Source organism: Dendrobates tinctorius, unplaced genomic scaffold (genome assembly GCF_039654945.1).
Source record: "Dendrobates tinctorius isolate UK_male_01 unplaced genomic scaffold, ASM3965494v1 ptg000011l, whole genome shotgun sequence".
In the NCBI taxonomy this organism is placed as follows: Eukaryota; Metazoa; Chordata; class Amphibia; order Anura; family Dendrobatidae; genus Dendrobates; species Dendrobates tinctorius.
In genome coordinates, this window is record NW_027361679.1 from 45,323,576 (window position 1) to 45,340,928 (window position 17,353).

The window sequence follows — 17,353 nt, forward strand, 5'->3', positions numbered from 1 at the left end:
AAAAAAGGAAAAAATAGAGTAAATTCAATACTGTGCAATTAAATCATGCCTTTCATTCAGGCCATTTGGAACACCGGTGTCTAACATAAACATCGAGTGTGATTCTCTATTTTGTAGTTTTCTTTTGTAGTTGCCTCCCCTAAATGGTTTTTGTACTTTCTCTATTCCAGTAAATTTAAAATGTGTTGTATTCCCTTTATGTATTTTAGAAAAACGTCTTGATGCTGCTGTTATTGCAACTGCTGTGGGGCTTATTGCATCTGAAAGATGCCGTCGTATGCAGCCCTTTAACCCCTTCCCGACCTTTGACGCCACATAGGCATCATGAAATGTCATGCCAATCTGACCCATGATGCCTATGTGGCGTCATGAATTCATAGCCCCCCTGTGGGTCGGGTGACCGGGGTCACTGAAAGGTCACCCGACCCGCACACAGAGGACCCTTTGTAGATCACCCCAGGTGGGGTGGCTTTGCCCCCATGTGGCTACAATCTCTCTGATTGGTTGTTAAAAGTGAAACAGCCAATCAGAGCGATTGTAATATTTCACAAATGAAAAGTGGTGAAATATTACAATCCAGCCATGGGCGATCCTGCAATAGCATCTGCCATGGCTGGAGACACCGATCAGACCACCCACCGACTGACGGCGCCGATCGGCTGCTGCCACCGACTGACGGCGCCGATTGGCCGCCGCCATCATAATCTGCTTCCCCTCCCCTTTCCTACGCTTCCCCTCACCCTCCACGGCACTTCCGATGTCCCTCTGACTGTCCCAGTGTCCCGCCGTCCCGGATCATGAGCGCCAATCTTGGAAAATGGCAGGCGCATGCCCAGTGCCCCCACCGGAATCTGCAAAGCTGCAGATTAATTCATTTATTTTGATCACTGTGATAAACTCTCACAGTGACCAAAATATCACCGCCCCCTTATCACCCCCATAGTTAAGCACAAATAATAAAGTAAAGAAAATATTTTTATTTTTCTATTAGGGTTAGAATTAGGGTTAGGGTTGGAATTAGGGTTAGGGTTAGAAATAGGGTTAGGGTTAGAAATAGGGTTAGGGTTCGAATTAGGGTTAGGGTTGGAATTAGGGCTAAGGTTGGAATTAGGGTTGGGATTAGGGCTAGGGTTGTGTCACGCTCGTGCCTTGGCTGAATGGCGCGAGCCGGGGGTTTGTGGCCCCACTGTGCCACAAACCAGACTACCCTGGAAGGGGCGTGACTACGACAGCTGCCTCGGTCTTCCCTGGAGCCTCTGAGGGTGAGGTCAGGCTTGTGCGGCAGATAGCTGTCGGGTGCCACTCCTGGGTGGTGTCTGGCTGTGGCTGCTGATCCCACTCAGGGACAAGTCACTCGGACAGGTGTGACTAACAGGCAGGCTGAGACACTGGGCAAGAGGGCACGGCTTGGAGACACAGGACGGGCACGGCTTGGAGACACAGGACAGGCGGGCACAGCTTGGAGACACAGGACAGGCGGGCACGGCTTGGAGACACAGGACAGGCGGGCACGGCTTGGAGACACAGGAAAGGTGGGCACGGCTTGGAGACACAGGACAGGCGGGCACGGCTTGGAGACACAGGACAGGCGGGCACGGCTTGGAGACACAGGACAGGCGGGCGTGGTAAGAGAAGGGGCAGGTAGGGACCTGTACACACAGCAGGTGTAGGCAGGAGGGAGTGGTGTATGAGAGAGCAGGTTTGGACCTGTTCACACAAGAGGTGCAGGTATAGATATAGGCAGGAAGGAGTGGAATATGAAGGAACAGGTTTAGACCTGTTCACACAGGAGGTGCAGGTAGGCAGAGCCGCAGGAGTGCGGAGCAGGCAGAGCCGCAGGAGTGCGGAACAGGCAGAGCCGCAGGAGTGCGGAGCAGGCAGAGCCGCAGGAGTGCGGAGCCGTGCAGACAGAGCGGCTTGGGAGCCGTGCAGACAGAGCGGCTAGGGAGCCGTGCACAGATAAAGCTGCGAGGGTGCAGATGCACAGATAAAGCTGCGAGGGTAGGGTTCAGATGCACAGATAAAGCTGCGAAGGTGCAGATGCACAGATAAAGCTGCGAGGGTGCAGCTGCACAGATAAAGCTGCGAAGGTGCAGATGCACAGATAAAGCTGCGAGGGTGCAGATGCACAGATAAAGCTGCGAGGGACACAAGGAAAGACACGGCAGAGAAGGAACCATAAACAAGGAGACTGACAGACAGAGGTAAGACTGAGTTCAGACAGAGACACCGGGACAAAGACACAAGGACCAGGATATTCTGCCTCCTGGCAAGTGGACAGAGAACAGACAAGGCACTGGGAACGAGACTCAAGGGCCAGGATATTCAGCCTCCTGGCAGGCAGACAAGGTACAAAGCAAGGCTAGGAGTAAATCTCCAGAGAAGGAGATACACAGAACAGGGCCTGGCTTCCTCAGCAGCAAGATACTAACTGAGATTAGACATTGCACAGGCAATGTTTCAGTGGGAGTGGTGAAACTAAATAGTCAAGGGCTCCAGGTGATTGGTCAGGGACAGATTACACAGGTGCACCCTGACTTCATAAGAACCAGAGAGTTCAGGCGCCGCCCCCCTATACACATAGTCAGGAAACATGGAGAGCAAGCAGGAAAACACGAGGCATAGCACATGGAGCACAGGGCTGGCAACAGACAGTATTCACAGCATGGCTTGAAGCAGAAAGTAAGATGGTGTGTGGGGGATGGGAGGCCATGCAGTGATGCCAGCAGGGTTGTTACAGGTTGGAATTAGGGTTAGGGTTGGAATTAGGGTTAAGATTAGGGTTAGGGGTGGGTTAGGCTTGTGGTTAGGGGTTACAGTTGGGATTAGGGATAAGGGTGTGTTGGGGTTAGGGATGTGGTTAGGGTTATGATTAGGGTTGGGATTAGGGTTAGGGGTGTGTTGGGGTTAGGGATGGAGTTAGAATTGAGGTTTTCCATTGCTTAGGCACATCACGGGGTCTCCAAACGTGACATGGCGCCACCATTTATTCCAGCCAATTTTGCGTACAAAAAGTCAAACGGTGCTCCCTCCATTCCGAGCCCCGACGTGTGCCCTAACAGTGGTTTACCCCCACATATGGGGTATCAGCGTACTCAGGAAAAATTGCACAACAACTTTGCACATCTAATTTCTACTGTTACCCTGGGGAAAATAAAAAATTGGGGGCTAAAAAAATGATTTTTGTGGAAAAAGAATGTTTTTTTATTTTCACGGCTCTGCATTATAAACTTCTGTGAAGCACTTGGGGGTTCAAAGTGCTCACCACACATCTATATGAGTTCCTTGGGTGGTCTAGTTTCCAAAATGGGGTCACTTGTAGGGGGTTTCCACTATTTAGGCACATCAGGGGCTCTGCAAATGTAACATGATGCCTGTAGACCATTTCATCAAGTCGGCATTTCAAAAAGTCACTACTTCCCTTCCGAGCCCCGACCTATGCCCAAACAGTGATTCCTTCCAGCATATAGGGTACAAGCATACTCAGGACAAACTGGACAACAACTTATGGGGTTGATTTTCTCCTGTTACCCTTGTAAAAATTAAAAATTGTGGGCTAAAAATCATTTTTTGAGGAAAAAAATTTATTTATTTTCACGGCTCTGCGTTATAAACTTCTGTGAAGCATTTGGGGGGTTCAAAGTGCTCACCACACATTTAGATTAGTTCCTTGGGTGGTCTAGTTTCCAAAATCGGGTCACTTGTGGGGGGTTCCACTGTTTAGGCACATCAGGGGCTCTGCAAACGTAACATGATGCCCGCAGACCATTCCATCAAGTCGGCATTTCAAAACATCACTACTTCCCTTTCGAGCCCCGACGTGTGCCCAAACAGTGGTCGACCCCACATATAAGGTACCAGCATACTCATGACCAACTGGACAACAACTTTTGTGGTCCGATTTATCCTGTTACCCTTGTGAAAATAAAAAATAGTGAGCTAAAAATCATTTTTTGAGGAAAAAAAAATTATTTTTTATTTTCACGGCTCTGTGTTATAAACTTCTGTGAAGCACTTGGGGGTTCAAAGAAGTTTAACACACATCTAGATAAGTTCCTTGGGGGGTCTAGTTTCCAAAATGGGGTCACTTTTGGGGAGTTTCTACTGTTTAGGCACATCAGGGACTCTGCAAACGTAACATGACGCCCGCAGACCATTCCATCAAGTCAGCATTTCAAAATGTCACTACTTCCCTTCCAAGTCCCAATGTGTGCGCAAACAGTGGTTCCCCTCCACATATGGGGTGCCAGCATACTCAGGACAAACTGGACAACTACTTTAGGGGTCCAATTTCTCCTGTTACCATTGTGAAAATAAAAAAATAGCGGGCTAAAAAATCATTTTTTGAGGAAAAAAAATATTTTTATTTTCATGGCTCTGCGTTATAAACTTCTGTGAAGCACCTGGGGGTTCAAAGTGCTCACTATGCATCTAGATAAGTTACTTAGGGGGTCTAGTTTTCAAAATGGGGTCATTTGTGGGGGTGCTCCAATGTTTAGGTGCACAGGGGCTCTCCAAACACGATATGGTGTACACTAACGATTAGTGGTAATTTTCATTTTAAAAAAATCAAATGGTTCTCCTTCCCTTCTGAGCCCTGCCGTGCGCCCAAACAGTGGTTCCCCCCACATATGGGGTATCGGTGAACTCAGGACAAACTGGACAACTTTTGGGGTCCAATTTATCCTGTTACCCTTGTGAAAATCAAAAATAGCGGGCTAAAAAATCATTTTTGAGGTAAAAAAAATTATTTTTTAATTTTCATGGCTCTGTGTTTATAAACTTCTGTGAAGCACTTGGGAGTTCAAAGTGCTCACTACACATCTAGATAAGCTCATTGGGGGTTCTAGTTTCCAAAATGGGGTCACTTGTGCTGGGTTTCTACTGTTTAGGCACATCAGGGGCTCTGCAAACGCAACATGACACCCGCAGAACAATCCATCAAAGTCTGCATTCCAAAATGGCGCTCCTTCCCTTCTGAGCTCTCCCATGCACCCAAACAGTGGTTCCCCCCACATATGGGGTATCGGTGTACTCTGGACAAATTGCACAACAACTTTTGTGGTCAAATTTCTCCTGTTAGCCTTGTGAAAATAAAGAATAACAGGCTAAAAAATCATTTTTGAGGAAATTTTTTTTTTTTTTAATTTCACTGCTCTGCTTTATAAACTTCTGTGAAGCACTTGGGGGTTCAAATTGCTCATCACACATCTAGATAAGTTCCTTCGAGGTTCTAGTTTCCAAAATGGGGTCACTTGTGGGGGTGCTCCAATGTTTAGGCACACAGGGGCTCTCCAAACGCGACATGGTGTCCGCTAACGATTGGAGCTAAATTTCCATTAAAAAAGTCAAATGGTGCTCCTTCCCTTCCGGGCCCTGCCGTGCGCCCAAACAGTGGTTTATGACCACATATGAGGTAACGGTGTACTCAGGAGAAATTGCCCAACAAATTTTAGGATCCATTTTATCCTGTTGCCCATGTGAAAATGAAAAAACTGAGGCTAAAAGAAAATTTTGTGAAAAAAGTACCTTTTTTATTTATGGATCGATTTGTAAAGCACCTGGGGGTTCAAAGTACTCACTATGCATCTAGATAAGTTCCTTGGAGGAAGCTCCAATGTTTAGGCACACAGGGACTCTCCAAATGCGACATGGCAAGCGCTAAATATTCCAGCATATTTTCCATTCAAAAAGTCAAATGGCGCTCCTTCTCTTCTGAGCCCTGCTGTGCACCCAAACAGTTGTATATGACCACTTATGAGGTATCGGTGTACTCAGGAGAAATTGCCCAACAAATTTTAGGATCCATTTTATCCTGTTACCCATGTGAAAATGAAAAAAATTGATGCTAAAAGAAAATTTTTGTTGGAAAAATTAAAATGTCCATTTTTTCCTTGCTTTAGTTCCTGTGAAGCACCTGAAGGGTTAATAATCTTCTTGAATGTAGTTTTGAGTAGCTTGAGGGGTGCAGTTTTAGAATGATGTCACTTTTGGGTATTTTCAGCCATATAGACCCCTCAAAGTGACTTCAAATGTTAGGTGGTCCCTAAAAAAATGGTTTTGTAAATTTTGTTGTAAAAATGAGAAATCGCTGGTCAACTTTTAACCTTTATAACTTCCTAGCAAGTTGGGAAATGTTATTTATTAACTATTTTGTGTCACATAACTCTCTGGTTTACCAGAATAAAAATTCAAAATTTCAAAATTTTTGCCAAATTTCCATTTTTTTCACAAATAAATGCAAAAATTATCGACCTAAATTTACCACTAACATGAAGCCCAATATGTCACGAAAAAACAATCTCAGAATCGCTAGGATGCGTTGAAGCGTTCCTGAGTTATTACCTCATAAAGGGACACTGGTCAGAATTGCAAAAAATGGCCTGGTCATTAAGGTCAATATAGGCTGCGTTATGAGTGGAATAGAAATTGTGGGCTTTTGTGCATGTTCCATGCTTCACAGCGGTTTGCTCCGGATTTAAAAAACCTTTAACCCCTTCATGACCCAGCCTATTTTGACCTTAATGACCTGGCCATTTTTTGCAATTCTGACCAGTGTCCCTTTATGAGGTAATAACTCTGGAACGCTTCAACGCATCCTAGCGATTCTGAGATTGTTTTTTCGTGACATATTGGGCTTCATGTTAGTGGTAAATTTAGTGGTAAATTATTTTTAGTTAGTGGTAAATAATTAGAAATAGTAAATAGTGGTAAATAGTGGTAAATAATAGTTAGTGGTAAATAATTTTTGCGTTTATTTGTGAAAAAATCAGAAATTTGGCAAAAATTTTGAAAATTTCGCAATTTTCAAATTTTGAATTTTTATTCTGTTAAACTAGAGAGTTATGTGACACAAAATAGTTACTAAATAACATTTCCCACATGTCTAGTTTACATCAGCACAATTTTGGAAGCAAAATGTTTTTTTGTTAGGAAGTTATAAGGGTTAAAAGTTGACCAGTGATTTCTCATTTTTACAACAAAACTTACAAAACCATTTTTTTAGGGACCACCTCACATTTGAAGTCACTTTGAGGGGTCTATATGGCAGAAAATACCCAAAAGTGACACCATTCTAAAAACTGAACCCCTCAAGCTACTCAAAACCACATTCAAGAAGATTATAAACCCTTCAGGTGTTTCACAGCAGCTAAAGCAATGTGGAAGGAAAAAATGGACATTTTAATTTTTCCAACACAAATTTTCTTTCAGCATCAATTTTTTCATTTTCACATGGGCAACAGGATAAAACGGATCCTAAAATTTGTTGGGCAATTTCCCCTGAGTACACAGATACCTCATATGTGGTCATAAACCACTGTTTGGGCGCACGGCAGGGCTCAGAAGGGAAGGAGCGCCATTTGACTTTTTGAATGGAAAATATGCTGGACTATTTAGAGCTTGCCATGTCGTGTTTGGAGAGTCGCTGTGTGCCTAAACACTGGAGCTCCCCCACAAGTGACCCCATTTTGGAAACTAGACCCCCCAAGGAACTTATCTAGATGCATAGTGATCACTTTGAATCCCCAGGTGCTTCTCAAATTGATCCGTAAAAAAAAAAAGTACTTTTTTTTCACAAAAATTATCTTTTAGCCTCAGTTTTTTCATTTTCACATGGGCAACAGGATAAAATGGATCCTAAAATTTGTTGGGCAATTTCTCCTGAGTACACCGATACCTCATATGTGGTCATAAACCACTGTTTGGGTGCACGGCAGGGCCAGGAAGGGAAGGAGCACCATTTGACTTTTTGAATGGAGAATTAGCTCCAATCGTTATCGGACACCATGTCGCGTTTGGAGAGCCCCTGTGTGCCTAAACATTGAAGCTCCCCCACAAGAGACACCATTTTGGAAACTAGACCGCTTAAGGAACTTATCTAGATGTGTAGTGAGCACTTTGAACCCCCAAGTGCTTCACAAAAGTTTATAACATAGAGCAGTGAAAATAAAAAATCATTTTTTTTCCTCAAAAATGATTTTTTAGCACGCTATTTTTTATTTTCACAAGGGTAACAGGAGAAATTGGACCAAAAAAGTTGTTGTCCAGATTGTCCTGAGTACGCTGGTACCCCATATGTGGGGGGGGGCACTGTTTGGGTGCACGGCAGGGCCCGGAAGGGAAGGAGCGCCATTTGACTTTTTGAATGGAAAATTAGCTCCAATCGTTATCGGACACCATGTCGCGTTTGGAAAGCCCCTGTGTGCCTAAACATTGGAGCTCCCCCACAAGTGACACCATTTTGGAAAGTAGACCCCCTAAGGAACTTACCTAGATGCATAGTGAGCACTTTGAACCCCCAGGTGATTCACAGAAGTTTATAATGCAGAGCAGTGAAAATAAAAAAATCTTTTTTTTTCCTAAAAAAAAATTTTTTTAGTTGGCAATTTTTTATTTTCACAAGGGTACTAGGATAAATTGGACCCCAAAAGTTGTTGTCCAGTTTGTCCTGAGTACGCTGGTACCCCATATGTGGGGGGGGAACCACTGTTTGGGCACACGTTGGGGCTCAGCAGGGAAGTAGTGACATTTTGAAATGCTGACTTTGATGGAATGGTCTGCGGGTGTCATGTTACTTTTGCTGAGCCCCTGTGTGCCTAAACAGTAGAAACCCCCCACAAGTGACCCCATTTTGGAAACTAGACCCCCCAAGGAACTTATCTAGACATGTGGTGAGCACCTTGAACCCCCAAGTGCTTCACAGAAGTTTATAACGCAGAGCCGTGAAAATAAAAAATCATTTTTTTTCCCTAAAAAAAAATGAATTTTAGCACGCAATTTTTTTTTCACAAGGGTAACAGGATAAATTGGACCCCAAAAATTGTTGTCCAGTTTGTCCTGAGTACGCTGATACCCCATATGTGGGGGATGACCACTGTATGGGCACATGTCAGGGCTCAGAAGGGAAGTAGTGACGTTTTGGCATGCAGACTTTGATGGAATGGTCTGCGGGCATCATGTTACATTTGCAGAGCCCTTGATGTACCTAAACTGTGGAAACCCCCCACAAGTGAACCCATTTTGGAAACTAGACCCCATAAGGAACTTGCCTAGATGTGTGGTGAGCACCTTGAACCCCGAACTGCTTCACAGAAGATTGTAACGCAGAGCCATGAAAATAAAAAATCTTTTTTTTCCTCAAAAAATGAATTTTTAGTTCGCAATTTTTTATTTTCACAAGGGTAACAGGAGAAATTGGACCCCAAAAGTTGTTGTCCAGTTTGTCCTAAGTACGCTGATACCCCATATGTGGGGAGGGACCATTGTTTGGGCACACTTCGGGGCTCGGAAGGGAAGTAGTGACGTTTTGAAATACCGACTTGATCGAATGGTCTGCGGGCATCATGTTACGTTTGCAGAGCCTCTGATGTGCCTAAACAGTGGAAACCCCCCACAAGTGACCCCATTTTGGAAATTAGACCACCAAGGAACTTATCTAGATGTGTGGTGAGCAGCACTTTGAACCCCCAAGTGCTTCACAGAAGTTTATAACGCAGAACCGTGAAAATAAAAAATCTTTTTTTTCCTCAAAAAATGATTTTTTAGCGCGCAATTTTTTATTTTTACAAGGGTAATAGGAGAAATTGGACCCCAAAAGTTGTTGTCCAGTTTGTCCTGAGTATGCTGGTACCCAATATGTGGGGAGGGAGTATTGTTTGGGCACACGTCAGGGCTCGGAATGGAAGTAGTGATGTTTTGAAATGCAGACTTTGATGGAATAGTATGGAATAGTCTGTGGTCGCCATTACGTTTGCAGAGCCCCTGATGTGCCTAAACAGTGGAAACCCCCCACAAGTGACCCCATTTTGGAAACTAGACCTTCCAAGAAACTTATGTAGATGTATGGTGAGCACTTTCAACCCCCAAGTGCTTCACAGAAGTTTATAATGCAGAGACGTGAAAATGAAAAAACATTTTTTTTCCACAAAAATAATTTTTTAGCCCCCAATTTTTTTATTTTCCCAAGGGTAACAGGAGAAATTAGTCCCCAAAAGTTGTTGTGCAATTTTTCCTGAGTATGCTGATACCCCATATGTGGGGGTAAACCACTGTTTGGGCTTAGAAGGGAGGGAGCACCGTTTGACTTTTTGAATGCAAAATTGGCTGGAATCAATGGTTGCACCATATCGCGTTTGGAGACCCCCTGATGTGCCTAAACAGTGGAAACCCCTCAATTCTAACTCCAACCCTAACCCCAACACACCCCTAACCACAACCCTAACCCCAACACATCCCTAACCCTAATCCCAACCCTATCCATAACCCTAACCCCAACACACCCCTAACTCCAACACTAACCATAACACTAACCACAAGCCTAACCCTAATTCTAACCCTAACCCTAATTCCAACCCTAACCCTAATTCTAACCCTAATTCCAACCCTAACCCTCTTTCCAACCCTAACCCTCTTTCCAACCCTAACCCCCTTTCCAACCCCAACCCTCTTTCCAACCCTAACCCTCTTTCCAACCCTAACCCTCTTTCCAACCCTAACCCTAACCCTCTTTCCAACCCTAACCCTCTTTCCAACCCTAACCCTAACCCTCTTTCCAACCCTAACCCTAACCCTAATGGAAAAATAAAAATAAAAATATTTTCTTTATTTTATTAGTTATGCCTACATATGGGGGTGATAATCGGGGGGTTCATTTACTTTTTATTTCATTTTGATCACTGTGAGAGTGATCAAAATTAAATAATGGAATCTGCAGCCGGCAGATTCGGGTGGGCGCACTGCGCAAGCGCCCGCCATTTTCCAAGATGGCGGCGCCCATGAACCGGACCGACGGGGGGACTTAGAAGGTGTCGGGAGCGGTGAGAGTGGGTGAGGTCATTATCGGAAGCTGGCGGGGAGTGGAGGGAATGGGAGGGGGGGCAGATGATGACGGCGGCGGCAGATCGCCGCTGTCATTCAGTTGTGGGGGGGCAATCGCCGGTGGGGGGGGGTCGAATCGGTGTCTCCAGCCATGTCCGATGCTACTGCAGCATCGGCCATGGCTGGATTGTAATATTTCATCAATTTTCATTGATGAAATATTACTATCGCTCTGATTGGCTGTTTCACTTTTAACAGCCAATCAGAGCGATCGTAGCCACGTGGGGGCGAAGCAACGCCCCCTGTGGTGAATTACAAAGCCCCCTGTATCTGCGGGTCAGGTGACCTTTCATTGACCCCGGTCACCCGACCCGCAGGGGGGCTTTGAATTCATGACACAGGGTATGCGTCATAGGTCGGATTTGCACCGACTTTCATGACGCATACGCTGTGTCACAGGTCGGGAACCGGTTAATGTGAAGCCAAGTTTCACATTTTGAAGACTTGCTGGAATCACTACTGAACAAACTGGGAGAAAGAAAAATAGAATCCAAAGTAGATGCACGTTTAGCTACAATTCGAATGTTATTTTTTAAAATTTCTTTACGTTTAGCATCCTGATTAAGCATAGGTGTATATTTCTTTATGATACTTATAATATCATTATATTGAGTTCTATAATAAGTAATAAATGTGTTCATATGTTCTTCTCGTGCCAATTTTTATGGATGTCATATGTTGGTTAATTTTATCTACAAGAAATAAAAGTTAATTTTTAGCTACCTTTGCCACTCGTTGGATATTTCAGTGCTTGAAAAAAATCGGAAAATGGCAAAATTTCCATTTTTTCACAAATAAACACAAGTCATATTGAAGACATTTTACCACTATCTTGAAGTACAATATGTCATGAAAAAAATTCTCAAAATCAGTAGGATCTGTTTAAGCATTCCAGAGTTATTACCACATAAAATGACACTATTTAGAATTGTGAAACTTGGCCTGGTCATGAAGGTGAAAACAGTCTTGGGTGGTAAAGGGGTTAACAAACATGCAATGCATCTCCTATTTTAGCTTGATTGACAGTGCTTGCTTACCCAGAGTGAGTGCTGCCTGAGTAAAATCCCTAGCCCTGTGCATTCACACATATAGAATGCAAGATTTTTTTTGTACCACTAAAGAAGTCAAATGTATACTGCAGGTACGAGTTTTATATGTGTCAAAGCTCCTATAGGACAGGATAAGTAATTTAAATTGCATTTTCAGGTTGACTGACTCATTTTAACTATGTGAAAGACTATAGAATTATTTGCCATATTTGGATAAATAGAAAATAATTGTAACTAAAGAAAGGAAGAGGGATGAAAAGTTCTAAATCACTGACATTTTAGCCATTACATCTACAGATTAACCCCTTAACCTCCATTGACGGACACAGTACGCCATGGCCGGGTGTCAGCTCCCGCACCAGGACGGACTGTGTCCGTCATATATTTAAACTATCACTGCGTGCAAACATGCAGTGGTAGGTCAGTGCTGACAGCTGTCTGTGACCCATGCCGTCGGTCCTGGCACCCAGATCGCTGTGATCGCTCAGTCAATCTGACTGGCAAATGAGGCTATATGCACACATAGATTTTGGTCCTGCGGATTTTTCCGTGTGGATTTCTAAAAATCCACAGGTAAAATCTCAGGTCAAAAGACCTGCGGATTAGCCAGTGGTTTAGCCCTGCGGTTTCACATCTCTACAATAGAGAAGGTGTGAAACCGCAGCGGAGTCCGCACAAAACATTGACATGCTGCGGATTTGAACCCGCAGCAAATCAGCTCAGAAAAATTCACAGCATGTGCACAGCATTTTTCAGATTACTATTGAAAGCAATGGTACTGTACAATGCAGCAAAAACTGCTGCAGACCCGCAAAGCCTGAAATGCTGCGGATCCGCAGCAGAATCCGCACCGTGTGCACATAGCCTAACAGCATGATCGCGCAGGAGATGCTGAAATATCAGCACCTCCTGCCCAATCAGTGGAGGAGCTCAGCACTGTCAGTGGCTGAGCTTCTGCACTAACAGTCAAGAGCAGTGTCTGCACCGCCCCTAGTTGTTAACCCCCTAATTGCTGCGGTCAAGCACGATCTCAGCATTCAGGAGTGAGGCAGAGGAACGGGAGCTCCCTCTGCCTTCAGATCGGCATCACTGTGACATCATCGCGGGGCCCGATCATTGCCATGGTGACCTGGGGTCATCATGATGACCCCCAGGTCATCAAGCTACGGAAAGTCTCTGAGACAATGCTCACAGCATGGTGTCAGATGCTTTCAGTATAGGTATAATGCACTGCAATGCTAGTGCATTGCAATGCATTATACCATCAATCAAAATTAAAAAAGTGAAATCCCCACAAAGGGACTAGGTAAAAAAGAAAACTTTTTTTTAAAATATGTAAAATAAAATTACAAAATAATAATAATAATAATAATAAAAAATCTACTAATAAATACACATTTGTTTGTAAAAAAAATCAAATAAACAAAAAAAGTACACGTTAGGTATCGCCACGTCCGTAAAAATCCAATCTATAAAACTGTCACACTAGTTAACCCCTTCAGTGAACGCCATAAAAAAGGAGCAAATTCTGCTTTATTATCATATTGTTTGGAAAAAGTGGAACAAAATGCAATCAAAAAGACAAATGTAAATAAAAATAGTATCACTGAAAATGCCATCTTGTTCTGCAAAAAACAAGCCACCATACAGCTCCATCAGCGGAAAAATAAAAAAGTTATAGCTCTCAGAATAAAGCAATGCTAAAATAATAATTTTTCTATAAGTTTTTAATATATAAAAGCGCCAAAACATAAAAAAACTATATAAATGTGGCATCGCTGTAATCGTAGTGACCCAAAGAATAAAACTGCCTTATCAATTTTATCACGTGCAGAATGGAGAGAAAAAAAACAATTCCTGAATTTCTGGTTTTTGTTAATTCTGTCTCCACAAAAATCAGAATAGAAAGTGATAAAAAAAAGTCATGTGCCAGAAAATGGTACCATAAACCACCTTTAGCATTCACATTTGGCAGGGGTATAATTTCCAAAATGGATTACTTGGTGGGATACTGCTCTCTAGTACTTAGGGGGGCTCTGTATATGGAGTCCACAAAATATTCGAAAATCTGCACTCCAGGAGGCAAATTGCCCTACATCCCTACCGATCCTCTCCCTATGGCTAAGCAGTAATGTACAGCCACATATGGTGTATTTCTATATTCAGTGACACATTCTGGTTCCAATTTTACCCACTTCTTGTGTGAAAATGTTAAATCTGGTGCTAAAACAAAATTTTTGTTGTAAAAATGTAATTATTTTTTCTTCACTGCCCAATGTTATAAAATTCTGTGACACACCCTTGGTATCAATATGATCATTACACCACTAAATTAATTCATTGAGAGGTGTAGTTTGTAAAATGGGGTCACTTATGGGGCATTCTACTGTTCTGGCACCTCAGGGGCTCTCCCAGTGGGTTGCACCCTCAAACCATAATAGTAAAATCTGCACTGTAATATGGCACCTCTTCCCTTTTGAGCTTTGCAATGTGCCTCAAAAGTAGTTTTCACCCACACATGGGGTATTGGCACATTCAGGAGAAATTGCACAACAAATTCTGGGGTCCATTTTCTCCTGTTACCCTTGAGAAAATAACAAACTTCGGGCTAAAAGAAAAATTTTGCAGGAAAAATAGTTTTTTTTATAAATTTTCTTAGCTCTGTTATAAACTTCTGTAACGTACCTGGTGGTTTTAGGTGCTCACCACACATCTCGATAAGTTCTTTGAGGGGTCTAGTTTCCAAAATGGTATCACTTCTGAGCGGTTTCCACTGTTTATGTACATTAGGGGCTCTCCAAAAGTGACATGGCATCCGCTCTCGATTCCAGCCAATTTTGTGTTCAAAAAGTCAAACCTTTCTCCTTCCCTTCTGGGTCAGTGGTCTCCCTTCACACGTGGGGTACCAGCAAACCCAGGAAAAATTGCACACCTATTTTTGGTGTCCATTTTCTCCTGCTACATTTGTTAAAATAAAAAATTTGGTGCTCACCATGCATCTAAATACATTCCTAGCTTCCAAAATGGGGTCACTTGTTGGGGGTTTCCACTGTTTAGGCACATCAGGGGCTCTCCAAATGTGACATAGTGTCCGATCTCAATTCCAGCCAATTTTGCGCTGAAAAAATCAAACAGCCCTCCTTCCCTTCCGAGCTCTGCCATGCGCCCAAACAGTGGTTTAAGCCCACATATGGGGTATCAGCATACTCAGGACAAATTGCACATCAACTTTTGGGGTCCAATTTCTCCTGTTACCCTTTGGAAAATAAAAAATTGGGGGCGAAAATATCATTTTTGTGGAAAAAATATCATTTTTTATTTTCACGGCTCTACATTATTAATTTCTGTGAAGCACTTGGGGGTTCAATGTGCTCAACACACATCTAGGTAAGTTCCTTGGGGGTCTAGTTTCCAAAATGGGGTCACTTATGGGGGGTTTACACTGTTTAGGTACATCAGGGCTCTCCAAACGCGACATCACGTCCGCTCTTGATTCCAGACAATTTTACGTTCACAACCTCAAATGATGCTCCTTCCCTTCCGAGCCCTGCTGTGCACCTAAAGAGTGGTCTTCCTACACATATGGGGTATCAGTGTACTCAGGAGAAATTGCACAACAAATATTGTGGTTTGTTTTCTCCTGATACCCTTGACAAAATAAAAAAAATTTGTGTCCAAATTAAAATTTTTGTGAAAAAAAATTAAATGTAAATTTTTTCCTTCCACATTGCTTCAATTCTTGTGAAGCACCTGAAAAAATTGATGCTAAAAGAAAATTTTTGTTGGAAAAATTAAAATGGCCATTTTTTCTTTCCACGTTGCTTTAGTTCCTGTGAAACACCTGAAGGGTTAATAAACTTCTTGAATGTGGTTTTGAGCACCTTGAGGGGTGCAGTTTTTAGAATGGTGTCACTTTTGTGTATTTTCTGTCATATAGGCCCCCAAAAGTGACTTCAAATGTGAGGTGGTCCCTAAAAAAAATGGTTTTGTAAATTTTATTGAAAAAATGAGAAATCGCTGATTAAATTTTAACCCTTAAAACTTCCTAGCAAAAAATTTATGTTTCAAAAATTGTGCTGATGTAAAGTAGACATGTGGGAAATGTTATTTAGTAACTATTTTGTGTGACATAACTCTCTGATTTAGGGGCATAAAAATTAAAAGTTTGAAAATTGTGAAATGTTCAACATTTTTGCCAAATTTACATTTTTTCACAAATAAACACAAGAAATTTTGAAGAAATTTTACCACTATCATAAAGTACAATATGTCACAAAAAAAACAGTCTCAGAATCAGTGGGATACATTGAAGCTGTCCAGAGTTAAAACCACATAAAGTGACAGTGGTCAGATTTCAAAATTAGGGCCTGGTCATTAACCTACAAAGTGACTTGGTCCTTAAGGGCTCAGTATAAATTGAAACATGAACGTGAATGTAAATATATTTACTGTACACATTCCAATATATGAAGGACTGGGGTCAGCAGAGAGCAAACTGATCAAAAGCTGATAACTTGAAAAGACATCTAATATTATTTAATATAACATGATATGTAATTTAATATTACTACAACATTTACCAAAATATAAACCCATTAAGAGTAAGAAAATTAGACAAAAGTACATCTTTCAGTTTCCTATAAATGGCTAATACAGTTAATCAAGCACTTAATCCCTATAGATTGGTAACTGTATTTCTTTACAATAATTTATTTCAAGTTCTTGGAACTGCAGTTTTATTAACATTTACAACCTGAAGACTTATTAAAATCAGGTACAACGAAGCTATAATATTTTGTGTGCCAATGTATTTATGGGATGTACTTGTAACAAGATTTTGTAGATATCAAACGTTAATGTAGCTTTCAATTAATTGAGAAATATAAAAAAAATCCAGAAAGAAACTTTACATATTTTATTGGAAATCAGATAACTTTGAATTTTGAAAAAGATGCAACATTTTGAACTATTGATGGAAAATAAATCATAAGAGCCAAAAATGTTTGAATTTAGTAACATTTTTTCTGGAAATTTGGAGCCATACAAAAGAGGCTTGTTACATATATCAATGAAGAAAACAGATTTAGGAAGGTCATTTTCATACGTTTCAAATATAAGTAGCAATTTAAATAATGTACATGGAATGAAATTTTCTTGATCAGACATTCCCATGAAAAAAGAAACAAGTGAGTTGAATCACTGCAAATCAAATCTGTGTCAAATTTTTGGAAATATGAAGGTCCCATTGACAAAAAATGCCCACTTTCACTTTACACATTGCAGAAGATTACATCAGCTGCAGATGGCTTACATTTAGATTTAGGATAGTGAAGAAACATCATAGCTCACAGATGAGCATAAGCTATAAGATGAAAAGCCCTATATTTTGCAAAAAAAGGTAATGTTGCACTACTAAAGAATAGAGA